Source organism: Lepeophtheirus salmonis, chromosome 13 (assembly GCF_016086655.4).
Source record: "Lepeophtheirus salmonis chromosome 13, UVic_Lsal_1.4, whole genome shotgun sequence".
NCBI classification, from domain to species: domain Eukaryota; kingdom Metazoa; phylum Arthropoda; class Copepoda; order Siphonostomatoida; family Caligidae; genus Lepeophtheirus; species Lepeophtheirus salmonis.
In genome coordinates, this window is record NC_052143.2 from 31,720,716 (window position 1) to 31,733,753 (window position 13,038).

Here is a 13,038-nt window from a genome sequence, read left to right on the forward strand (position 1 = left end):
TAGAGTTAGTGTAAGTTTCTACATTCACTGGATTGACCCTATATACTGCATATAAACAAAATTTATAATTAAGCGTATATAAAACAAATAGAATTTTCGATATCTCATTGTTAAAAGTTTTGTGGTAAATTATTGATTAACTTTTTTTAAAGTTTGTTTAAACATGTATTGATCATTATTCAAATACGATAGAGATTTTTTTGAAGTAATATTGTTTGTGTGATGCCGGCAATCTGAACGTTATAGATGCTGTGGTACTGCCTGGTATCAAAGATATCACGGAATAGTGCTTCCTATTTGTGGCCAAAAATTGACTGAAATTGTTATAAAACCGCTGTTAGGATTTCAGTGGTACTTGTGATCCTCCATGGTAGTAAGGTCAAATCCTTGACCAACTGCATAGTCATCAAGTTTATACATGAGGTTGGAAAAAGTGAACTCAAGGTCACCAAGTCTCCAATTACTACGCGGAGAGCATTCATAAAGTTATCAGGACCCTCCAATACAATGGGGACAACACCAACATCATGATGGATAGGGCTAGGACCTCAAACAACGATGCACGCCAACATTAAGGCTCTCAACTGATAATATCAGTAGGAACATGGGTCACTGTCATGGAGTAATCCAAGGGCTAAAAAGTGTGTATGAAGGAGGTGATTGAAAAGACAATGGTCAGAAATAGAGAACACATCATGTATCTTTTCGTAAGAAATTTTCATAATTTATTTTATTCACTAATATTTATATATATTAAAATTAGTAATCGTTTCGTTGATATAGTGAACACTACCTAGACAGAGGTGGATATCATATTTGATATCCAATCATTTCAAATAATATGTTTGTTCTACAATTCTGTATGATAAGGATCAAGCAAGTTCAGAAATGAAGGAATAAATTTAGAAAGGAATTGTGTAGCTTCCTTGTATAAATGTAAACATTGAAAAGTAACATTAATTGAGATAAAATATTATCAGCTTTTGAACTCTTGCTCGATAATTATATAAAAACTACAATAGTTGAGGTTCGTTCAAAACTTAAGAATGATGTAATTTTAGCAATCACTAATAGTTTTAAATATTAAAAAATGAATGGGTACCATTTTTGATATCCACCGTCGTTTAAGGGGGGTCGTTAAAACGGCTAACTTTGTTCTTTCCAATCGAGTCAATTAATGTTCAAACAGATCGTTAAATATAGAACTAAAATACTTTAAAGTGGGATTTCAATTATGAAGGACCATGTATGTCGGGTGGATCCTAAATACCACAAAAGGAATAAAATAAAAAATAAAACTTATATAATTCATAGAAAGTTAGAGATATCCTTCTTAAAAAATTATGAAAAATTACCCTGTTCACCAGCAAACATGTCCCCAAAATCGTATATGCTCAACTTATTAGAGTTTAATCCCTTTATTCCAAATATGGGCTTATTTTTATTCTGTTAGCCTTCAGAAAAATGGCATAAAGTTTTTTTTTTCCTATTTTTAATGTTCAAAGCTTTTTTCAGCAGTTGGTGTAGAAGATAAGGATACTTTATGTTTATACATTTCAAAGCCTAATCCTAAAAAAATCTAAAATAATTTTTGAAATGTCTGTATTATGCTTATAACTCGAGTTTTATTGGTTTAAAGTTGAATATAGGAGTTTTTTATTTAGAGCCTCATAGCATCAATACGAATATATATACAAAAAAAAAAAAAGTTATCTCATTTCCTAGCTGAATGACTCAACTTTCATTTAAAAAATAGAGTCTCCCCAAAAACTGTCTATATCGTTATCAATTTTGAGATAACACCACGACAATATTTCAAGAATAAAACTTATTTTTGAATTGGTCTCATAAGAAAAGTCCACATATTTGCATGCCTTCGTTAGAAGAGAAGAAAAATGAAGAGAGAGAGAGAGAAAAAAAAGAAAGAGGCGGGTAAAGTTTAAAATAAAATCCCTCTTGAGAGTAGGATCTCAAATTCAGGATTGTTGTTTATTAATGGAGAAGAGTGCATGTGTGAGAAGGAATCTGTGGCAACGAAATATCCGCTGAACTGCACCTTGCCTGAAGGATTTGATTTTGTGAGGATTTGCTCCAAGGACTCCTTTGAATGTCCGCCTTTTGAAATACCTCACTCACTGCGGGCCTGCAACGAGACATCAGGTTTCCTTGCAAGCTTAAAATAAGGATACATGAAATCAAGTCATAATGTATGTATGTCCATATGAGGGATCCTCATAGTACAAACTAAAAAGTAAATTGTTCATTAGAATCTTCATTCTCGGATTTGGTCTAAGGCTCTATTTATCTGGATGTATCATCAGAGTCTCAGATATTGATTTATCAATAAATATACTTTTTGCCAATGATTAAGTGCTAATAGTGGATTGTTCCTTGTGAATGGGTTTAGTTTATGTTCCAGATTTAAATCATTCCTGTGATTTGTATCAAAATAAAGATAAAGTATCTAATTTATTATTTTATTCAGCTTTATTTCTCAAATGGTACCTATAAATAAATACAGATAGAAAAATACTTCTTCGGTTCCACTGAAAATGTTGCTCTGATCCAGAATTTGCTCTTTCCTAAAGTCTATAAAAAATTATAGTTTTCAGAAATCCGGATAATTAAATAAGTCAATTTCTTATTGACTTAAAGCATTTTTTTTAAAAGTATACTTTTGCCTCTATAGATTGTTTTAATATATTTTTTGATTAATTTCATGAACCATGTGATTGTTGAATCTAATGTATTTGTATGAATTTAGTCTATCGTAATAAGCAAGTGGATCTTCGTGTTTTGGAATGATCGTATCAAAACGGTCAAGTGAGTCATTTTTCTCTGAGATGAATTTTGAGAAAATAAATATAGTACTAAACTCACTTATGAGAATTTAGATCAGATGATGAGGAATGCAATTATCAATTTGGATTCGAACTTTAAAAATATTGCCCATAAGACACGAGAAAAAATCCAGTTATTAGATTTATAATATTTAAAAATATTGTGTCTACTCTTTTAAATTCATAAATATTTATTTTATTAGGCATTAGATCTACATCAAAAATAGATGATAGTTTTAATATTAGATGAGATGTTGACGCCCCTGTTTTGACGTGATGAAACCGAGTGATATTCCATATTATAAGGAAACCAAATCAATTTAAGAGAGAAATAAAGGCGTGGCGGTACCCATTGAAGCTTCATATTTGGTAAGTCCTAAAATCGTCTAAGCCAAGAAATAAAACACCAATGCAGAGGAATAGCTGCTGACAGCCACCAAAGACATTGCTCAAGTTGTACTTAGATATGAATATGTTAAGAAATTGAATACAATCTGTCTGTCTAAAATACTGTCAGTAGAATAATAGACAGCATGTCTGCTGATATTATGTAGCAAATATTCCAGAAAATAAAAACAGGTACACTTGGAGTATTCAGTATTCTAAATGATGAATCAACGGATATGACAAACTGCTGTGCGTTACTGGTTTACGTGTGGTATATTTATGAAAAAAAACTTGATTATCCATTTCCCTGAGACTTTTGTTTTCTCAAATAGTACTTTTTCGTAGTTAAATTATGTAACAAATTGTTATGTTGATAAATATCTATGATTAATTTTTGTAAATGATTAAAATTGTCTTATAAATTTTCAGATATTTATAAGTCGAGTTTAAGATATAAACTATCACTAATTAGCTCGAAAATACAGTGGCGGAGGAATAACCCGACTAATTTTATCCTTGGGATCACGGCGGCTTTGCAAAAGTTATCAAAGGATCACAGTATCTGAAAGACTGAGAACCACTGATTAAGATGATCATACCAAAACCGTATTTCCTTTTGTAATCGCTCAAAAAGTTTTTTCTTTACAAAAATCCCCTTACTGCTTATTAAATACCAAAGTATCGGCCATTGCACGGAGTAGTTAGATAATATAGGAGATAATTCTTCAAGAAAGCAGAAGTCTTATCTTCTGTTTTTGATGAGCACACTAACACAAAATTACTCAAAACATTAGCTCTGCAAAAACTTCATGTGTGTATGTTTGTCTTTCAATCAAGGCTAAACCAAAGGATGTATTTTGATGAAATTTTTTATGTAGGTTCCTTAGGCTCAAGAAACGGTTTTGGTAATGTTTTACTTGGTCTTCAAATGGAGGCCTTAAAACAGCACTTTACCTGTACAACCTGAGGGCCAGGGTATACTTTGGATATTAAAAGGGTTCTTTGATGCTTAGGGAAGCGTCAGTTGAAGAATTTAACCCGCTTCAGGGAAAAATAGCCCATATCCCGTGGCAGGTGTCCCGTTTTCAGGTTAGTATTTCAAAGACCGTTTCTGCTGCGGACAATAACAAAAATGAATTTTTGCAAAGATTAGTGTCTCTCTGGTCATTTTTGGCGAGGTACATGTCATTTTTTTACCAGGCTTTCAGTTCAAAAATGGGCATTTGTATTATTTGATATTTCGCTTATGAGTAAAAAATATTATGCATATTGTGTTTAATATTTTATGTGGTCAAGGATCCGCTCAATATTTTGCAGTTTCCTTACCACCACTCAACGATTGCATACATGGGCAGTTGCCCACATTTCCTCATATCAAAACCCACCCTTGATATTATGTTTGATACAACAGGGAAACTTCAAACAATATATAACATCTTAGAAGCCTTCAATGATTAAAAACATGTTTCAAAATATTTTTGTCTGATAAAATTAATTTTAACTTTTATGATCTTTTATTTGGGATGGTACAAGATGCCCTTAAATGGTCAATTTTGTACCAAAAATCACAATTTTTCAATTACAAATATCCGGTACTATGACAAAAATGGAAAAATATGCTAAAGTTATGTAATAAAATAAAATGTATTTGTGCAAGGATAAACAAATATTAAGGCAAAAATAGGACAGTCTAATATACTCGTATACAAATAGGAGCATAAGTGTTATTTAAAATATAGTCCACTTATTTTTCAAACCAAAAATGATCAATAAAAAAATATAAAGTTTTCTAATGAATAGAAGAATGGTTAACCGGGTATAGAAAATTAAAAGAGTATTGTTTCATACAATATAAACAAATACTTATTCTGCTTTTGTAGATGCATTTTAAAAAAAAGTTAATTTTTTTATACTCATAGTTTCAATACATCTATAGTATATGCAGAGTGGCATACAGGCTGAGGACTCAAACATTGTAATCCTCTTCAATGCTATCTAGCCTCAGTTCTAAAAGTCTGACAACTGCCGATTATCAAAAGAACTGACAAATAGCTACAATTTGATGTTCTTTTTGCAATAAGCAAAACGGCAGAGTGTGAGCGATTTCCTTGACTCACAAGTCAATCTCTGACAAGAAGATCTTCACAGTGGACGCTGCTATGAACAGGAGAAATAATCGCTGCGTTGGCTGAATCAAGAGCTCAGGTCAATGAAACCTTAATAACCAAACATGGAGATTATGTTGGGATTTCTAAATTCCTAGAATTTTCAATAAACTAAAAAAAATATATTTTGCATTCATTTTGTCCCACGATATCCACTGTTAATATAGAATCAAAGACATGATCTTCGTCTTATGTAATTATTTGTACAGATGCCCAAGTCCATAAAACTGTTTAATAGGTAATAGCTGAGCATAATTCAAGGATATATGGTACATAAAATTACACACAGTCGATCTTCATTCAAGATCTGGGTTATTAGTTATATCTATTAAAATTATTCTATAAATTCTGGGTAAAACTCTGCTCAAGAGTAACCTACATGTTTCTGAGTCTTTTAAGAGTTGGAATATAGATCTTGTGAAAAAGACATAAAAGTCATTTGTTATTCTCTTTTAATGCCAAATCTGCCAATAATGGTAGAGCTGATGCCTTGTATAGGATTAATGGAATGAGTGTGTTATCAACGCCAAAACGCATTTGAAGACTTTGTCAAAAAGAGATTGTTTTATATATTAAGCCCTAAGTGTAACCCAATTTGAATCAAATTTTCCTTGACTTTTATTCTCAATGCCTAATACATTAATATTAGGTATGCACCTATGAAACAAAACTTTCGGGTATTTATCCCTAGGTGTCGCCAGTTAGACATTATAAACCGGTCCAAAAATCTAAATGCTTATTTTGACAAATGTCAACAAAATTTAATTCATTGTTTGTATAGTTTCATTCAACAATGCACTTTTTTCGCGCGTAAAAATCTCTCATTTTGCGTATGCGGACATCATTGATTTTCTGTTAGTAATTGAACAAAAACGCTTCTCAAGTCCATCAAATGCTTGTCAAAGCTTACGGTGAACCTACTCTAAGCAGAACATAGTGCTTCCAGTGGTTAAAAACATTCCACCGAGTGATTTTGACGTGAAATAAAGGCACAGCCGGCCACCGAAAAAGTTTAAAAACGCCGAATTGCATGCATTGCTTGATGAACATGACGGCCAAACGCAAGAACAGATTGCAGAACAATTTATTGTTGACCATCGGACCGTTGGAAAACGCTTAAAAGCGATGGGAAATTTTTTAAATGAAGCTAATCAACACAAGGTAATTTTCCTTGAAGGCAACGCACCACCTCATCGCTCTATAGCCACCCGTCAGCTTGTTGAATTGTACAACTGGGAACCTCTGGCTCATTCAGATAATCACCAGACCTGGTGCCTTCCGATTATCAATTGTTTAATCGATGGGCTACGCACTCAATGATTTACGCTTCGATTCTTTCGCTGAAGCCAAAAAAATGGATTGATGGCTGGATTGCAGCCAAAGACGAACAGTTTTTCTTTGGAAAGTCATCCTTAAATTGCCTGAAAGATGGGAAAATTGTGTGGCTAGCGAATGTGCATTCTTTGAAAATTAAAGTTGTAACCATTTTTTCACAATAAACGTTCAATTTAAAAAAAAAAACACGTCTCATTTCATAGGCGCATACCTGGTATTTCTTTTGATCGTGCAAACCGATATCTGGACTCCATTCACCTAATGAAAGAATACTAGTTTTTCTTTCATTAATTTGTAAACTAGACTTTTTTTTTTCTTTTTGATCAATGAAAAAGTTATCCAAATTGATGAAGTTGGCTTCTATAAATAATATATCGGAGGTGTAAAAATTAATTTCTTGGGGTTTGTCATCAATAAAAATACCACAGCCAACTCAAAAGACTCATTCAAAAAAGTCTTGCAAAGGAGAAGGTGGGGTTCTTTCATTGCTGGTGTCAAAAGGGACCTCTCCACCCTTACCCACATTTTTGATAGCTCTCGAGACAGTCTGGTGTGAACCCCTGAGATCTCCTGGACATAAGGGAATTGCCTTGGGGGGTTTTTTTTCTCTAAATACTCCGTGTATAATACTACATTATTAACAGATCCCTTCTTCCTCTCCAAGGTTTCAGATTTGCTAACGACATAGACCGTGGTTCCGGAGACGCCCAACTACGTGGAGTGCTTCAATAGAAATTTATACATCACGTTCAAGTGTGATTTTCTCGACTTGTACGTCAGTTAAAGAGCTTAGATTTGTTTTGTTTTGTAACCAATCGTTTATGATTAAATATATCAAAATATGAATTAATTTTAATTGCTCAACTTTCATTAATTATTGAATGATTAAGTGTTTAAATTTCAATGTACCGCCAGGTAATTATTCGGTCTTTTATACATTACTTTTTTATATGCACTCATATTATATCTTAATAATGTTGATTAACTTATCCATATGAATAAAATACATTTATCTTTTAATAGGTTTATTTAGTTATCACCTTTATTTTTGTAATTTTTTTTGGAGTTAGTTAGGTATGTTATAAAAAAGTATTAGAATTGACAACAGAAATAAAAGAAAGATCAATAAAACATGCATCAGACCAAATTCTCTATAGTAATTTACGGACCGCATAAAGAGAAAAATGAGTATAACTTATCGGAAAATTCATAAGAATTAAAAAAAATTGTTTTTCATTCCAAAAGTGTTGGATTATCACAAAAATATTTATAGTTAATTTTTTCATATGTATAAGCTTCATTATTTTCTTGAAGTGTATATAATAGTACCAAAAATATTGTGCAATATAATTTATATATTCTTATGCATCCACATTTTCTTAATCAATTAATTTGATTAAGATCTTCCTTTTTTTTTTTTTTTTTACTACGACTTCATTTTTCTTTTGCCAAATTATCATTTTTATAAAATGCTGTTTTTCCGGATTTTTCAATGACATTTTTCGATATTAAGACAATATATTTGAAGTTTATGATTAAATAAGTTTTGTTACTCTTTGACAGAGTCGTTAGTTTGAGTTTAATCTTAATAAATATCTTAATTTCTACTTTTTCTTCTTTGAAAAATTCATAACCAAGTTGTTTAAAAAATTTGTAACAATTCTTCTATGATGTCATCAAACTCTTCATTCATTTGATTTAAAAGAGTATCAAAAAAATGATTCAAGTGGTCTCCGGGTAATAAAAAAATGTTAGCAATTGTATCAAAGGCATTCTTGGTACTAAGATTAAGTACATATAATTTTTCATTTCGAATTTTGGATATGAAGTTTACAAAACAAGGGCTTTATTTTGATCTACTAATGCATGGATTGTATGTAATTGATATCCTATTGGAATGGAATCAAATGTTCCATCACAAAATAATTTTTCATTTGTTTTCGAAAAATTGATATTACTTGTGGTCAAATCCATTTAAACATCGATATTTTGAAAAATTAAAAATTATTCACCACCGTCGTAGTTAGGGTGAAATCTTCATCTGACAGATTTTTCTCACAATATCTCTTTACGGGCCTTCAAAGAGATTCTTTTTTTCGGTAGTCTTGTGGCAATTTCAAATTTAAATTAATTAGTACATTCTTTGACGATTGCTGATGATGGAGCTTTGGATTGCCCAAAACCTTGCCCTAATTTTTTGCTTATATGTTTTGGTATCGTATTCATTAATGTTAAGAGGATGGCAATTTAGACTAAAAATAATAAGGAAGAAAATGTCAATGATTATTACCCTCCCTTTAATTTTTTTTTTAGCTAAACATGTATCTCATATATTTTTCTCCAATTTATTTATTGATATGATAATCCTATCCTTCATACAGAAGTTTTTATGATGTTCATATTTTTTATAATGATAAATAAAAGAAATTAGATTAAAGAAATTACATTATTTTATTTAAAAAAAATGAAGGATACAATTTCTTTTTATTGAGTTTTAAAATGTTATTACTTCAATAACTTAATTTTTCAATATGTATCAAAATTTCAAAGAAAAAAATATTTTAAGAATCGTCAAGTGCTTATCATTTGTGCTTATGCTCTATTTAAATGTCTTTTTATTAATGTATACTGAGAAACGTCTTTTCGACAATTCATTCATTTGATACTTTGTCTTTCGACACTTTATCTTTTACCCATAAAGCGTGTCGAGCTTTTGATTTTGACTAAATTTTTCGCTTTCAAGAGTCACCCTATTAAATACAAATTGAATATTTTTAATTTTTGAAATTTCCATTTTGAACTAAACTCTTAGATTAATATTTTGAAGTGAATTTACTTTTCTCTGATACACAAGAATTAGTTTATTTTAAAAATCTTTTTATTTAATTAAAAAAAATATTTCTGATAAATTTAAATTAAATTTGATTAATTGCTTAACCTTTTGTTAGTGAAGATCCTTATTTTTAGTGCAGTTAGTGAAATGGGTAAAAAATAAAACGTATTTAATTACATAAAAACAGTTAAAATAGTTGAACCATTATAATAATTAGGTAATATAATTTTTATATCATTCTTTTAACTATTCCATCGATTTTGCACTAGTAAATTAAGGTGTTAGTAAAAATAAATCCGTAAGAAATCTTTTATATTTTTTCTATTATTGTTTATTTCCATGGCAATCAAAACACTCGACGATTTTCATTATTTTATCCAAATTTTTGACAATTGGTCATCCAGAGCGTGGTGCATCTTCGACACCAAAATCATAGAAAAACAATCGACAAAATTTATCATGATTGGCTGTTACTATATCAAAATCATAAACACTATTCACATTTTCAGCCACCTGGCCTGCTTTTACGCCTTTATCAAAGAAAATGTGTAAAATATGGCGTATTTTCGTTTTGCTGGTGTCAATCTTTGACGCAAGCACAAATAAATTTGGGTTAAACCAATATTGTCTCAGAATTTTTGAGTACAAAATTTTATTTTTCTATTACCATTTAGTGTAAACTGATGACACTAATACAACGTAAGATACAAATGACTAAATGTATCTATTGGAAAATAATATGTATGTTTATTTTATTAATTAATATGAAAAACATAATTGTATAAAGCCAACGAAAAATAGATTCTTATTTTAGAATAATCTTAAAACATAAGTTTGTTGCTCTAAAAGTATATAATTTGTTATTCTTAAAGAAAAGTAAGTTAATTTTTATTCTGAAATTTTTTTTCTACGCATTATTGATTACTTTTTAACAATTTTGGGAATCAAATTAGTATGAGTCAGTTTTTGGTGAGATTTTGTGTATTAAATAAAATAATAGCTGTAGTAATATATTTTTTTGGCGACTGTTATCCGAATAAGCCCAATAAATCAGCAGGAAAAACAAAGAACTTATATGAAAAAAAAGAAACCAGTATTTAATTCAAATTACCGAGCCTCCATTAAAAATGGCTAAATATACAAATAAATCCTAAAAAAGGCATTATCAAGTGAAATTAATTATCGCACATATTCATATTTACTTTTTTGGGAGCATACTGAAAAGTATTATCGATAAAATGTTGATTCAAAATATTAAGAATTATTTTATAAATCTTGGGGTTTATAATATCCCAGTTTAATAGCAGAGGGTTAATTATTAATTAAATATTGGGGTTTAATGTAAAATGGTAGGTTTTATATGTATATTTTCCATGCAATTGAAGAAGCGATCAGGATTCAAAATCACACACATTACAATTTATGGAAATAACTTCTTCCGAGCGCGTTGTGCCAAATGCATGCCAGTTCATCCTCTCAATTTCTGTCTTTCACTCCCTTGCCTTCTCCTTTTGTCTTCTTTTCTTTCTATGGCTTACAAATAAATGGACTTTTCTAATTTAATTTTTATTAAAAAAAACTTTATTCTCCTAATATTAGCATGGTCTTATCTCATATTGACAGTGATAAAGATAGATGCCAAGGGAAGCCTTTTTTGGAAATTAAATTTCAAATTTTCAACTACCACATGAAATATTTTAACTTTTTATAAATTCTTCCTTATTGGAGCTATGAGCGTCTAAAATATCGTTATTTCTAAATAAATCAAAGATAACACGAGTAAGCAAATGCCATATTCTCCTTTCTTATGAAGTAATGGCGATAAATGATTTCTTAGATTTAGTAATTTATATCTCTTGTGATATGAGAAGAAACACATTTTGTACTAGGGTGTATGTACTGCGTTGCAGGAGTTTAAAGGTTCCACCATGTCAGTACTTGTAACACCATTGAGATGACAGATGTGTGGAGCATATCTTTGCTAAGTATAACTTTTGCTAATACTAAAATAAATAAAAATAATGATCAAAAATTAAAATTCTCTCGTTTATACAATGTTTTTTGAAACTACAAATTTTCATAAAATGACCCACCAGTTTTTCACCTGCACTATATTTGACACGGCAGTGACCCACCGGTGGGTCACCTCGCACGCAACCTATTAAACATATGCATTATATTATAAGAAAAACAAATCCAAACTTGCGAATCATTTAGATAAATATCAAAAGATGTTACCCTTTGCTCATCGGTAAACTTTGCAAACTTTATGTCCTTCTGAGCTTAATGTACGGATCTGAAATTTGGAATCCTTCCAGAAACTATTTAAATAATCTTCTGTTAAAGGTACAAGTTAGTTTCCTGTCAATTGTTTCTTTATAGGAGGAAGTCTTTTTTTGAAATTAAATTTTAGATTTTCATCTACCAAATGAAATATTTAATCTGATTATAAATTCATCCTTCTTGAACCTATGAACCTCTCAAAAAGTATTAGTTTTCTTAATAAAGAAAAGATAACACAAGTCAACAAATGTCATATTATCCTTTTTTAAGAAGTAAAGATGGTAAATTATTAGTTAGATTGAGTAATTTACATCTTTTACGATCGGATATTTAAGAAACATATACAGCACACCTATTGGAGATAGTACTTCAGACTCAAGATTGTTCCAGAGGAGTGACATATCTAATTTAAAAGCAATTAATTAGATAGTTCCGAAAAACAAATCGCTATAAGCTTTTAAGTAATCATAATTCTATTATTTGTGTAAAAGTTATGCCCCTCTCACATAAATTCAAAACACTTAACCTTTTGCTTTTGGGGAAGCTTTCTAGACTTTATATCCTCTAGTTCTTAATATTCGGATCTGGAATCTTTCCAAAAACTATGTGATTAAGTAGCTAGAAAATTTACAAGTTAAGTTTGTAACGATTTTTCTTTATTGGGAGATAACGAAATTTATCCATGCAACTCAAAAGACTTGGCCTCATCACTCTGTATTACGCTCCACCGAATTTTCAACAAAAATATAAACCTATCTCCCCTATCCCATCCCAAATCCTCCTTGCAATTCGCACCAAGAGCAACAACATAAAAAATACTCGAAAGAAAGGAAAACCAATGTGAAGGCCTCGATCGACTTGGTTGGCAATGAGAGCCTTACATGTTGCTGCAGGACTCGGCTTCCTGTCACATCTCTAAAAAAAAGTCTCAAATGGCTCCAATACAATTTTGAGGACTTCATCTTGACGAGTTTTTACTCCAAACTTGCTGGATCTAAATACAATGTATTTTTTGTTTGGTTTACTATCGAAAAATAGACCAACCGAACCTCCTGTATTACCAAAGTCGAACTTATAAGCCATTAAGAGCTGTGAATCTGTTCGCCGACGTGTAAGGGTTGTTATTACTTGTGAAGGAGAACATATTGATTAAAAAAACAGTTAAATATAGTATTTAAACATTATAAAAATTGGT